Source organism: Octopus bimaculoides, chromosome 23 (genome assembly GCF_001194135.2).
Source record: "Octopus bimaculoides isolate UCB-OBI-ISO-001 chromosome 23, ASM119413v2, whole genome shotgun sequence".
Taxonomy (NCBI): domain Eukaryota; kingdom Metazoa; phylum Mollusca; class Cephalopoda; order Octopoda; family Octopodidae; genus Octopus; species Octopus bimaculoides.
The window spans coordinates 15,009,270-15,010,579 of NC_069003.1; positions in this window are offsets into that span (position 1 = coordinate 15,009,270).

Genomic DNA, 1,310 nt, shown 5'->3' on the forward strand with positions numbered 1-1,310 from the left:
GTCAAAAATTTAGAGGGGAGGGTTTAGTCGTTTACATCGACCTCAGTTTTTAATAATATTAAAAATGGGATTAAAGGTAAATTTATTAGTGCAAGTAGTAGTGGAGTGAACCGGCGAGAACGAAGACCATTAGTTGTACACTTTATACTTCCCTCATTGTGCTGGTCTGGAGGGAGTTTCTAGCGAGTTTCCTTTGTTGGAGATTATAATCTGTAATTAGGTTTAATATGAACATATTAACAGTCGGGTTTTCAGGGACTAAACCGGCAAACTCACTGTGTTTACTTGGTGAAAGGTTGGTATTTGGACATCCTGCGGTAAGAAAGACAAGATTCATTAAATGGCAGGTGAACTCATAGGAGTCGACGGCCATCCAACAGACGGTATATGAGGGTAGGTGAAGACTCCCTGAGTCTTGGTTAACAAGCTACCTAGTGATGGTGTCAGGATAAAATTACTAGTGATTGCACAACCTTATAAATGCTACCTCACAATGAGTGACACCTTATTCAAGTACGTTAACAGGTGTCGTACACGATAGGCAAGGAATATCTGATCAAGCTGCAGCATGATGTCATCAAACCATTGATCGGATCAAGATCAAAGTCAAAACTGCATTATGAGAAAGGGGAAAATAGCTAAAGAAGAATTTGATTGAATGTTGGCTGAGAATTGAGGCAAATAAAAGCAGTTTCATAAAACGAATGAAGAAAATATGAGATGAAAAGGGAATCTTTGATCCTTCCACCCAGCGATTAATGGACCAGGCAAGAGTAATTCGTATGAATGATTGGATTGGAATGGATTACAGGATTAGAGGTTGGGGAAAACCAGAGATTAAAATATGAGCAGTGAGAGTGTAAAACAACAATAGTAGGAAGTGGAAATGAAGGGGTAAGAGATGAAGAAAACGAAAAAGAAGCACGTAACCAAGTGCCTGAGAATGCTGACGAAGTATTAGATAGTGGAGGTGATTTAGCTGGACGAGTGACAATAAACGTTGAACTAGACTTGAACAATGGAATGAAGGCGATTCTAGAAACGCTGCAAGATAAAATGTTTGGTGTGAACAATGAAGTGCCATCAAATGTAAGATATATGGAAAGAGGAAAGATAAGCAGTGTTACGGGCAAATTAAATGTTTCGAGCTTGGCTAAAACAGAATATTAGTGACCATCTAAACATAAATGCCGCTAATGTTGTAATTAATAAGATACAAGGAGAATACTGTTGAAGGGGAAGGAAAAGAAAGAACCAAACTAGAGGAAGGGAATACTAATGAAGTTGGAAAAGACAAGAAAAGAACTAGG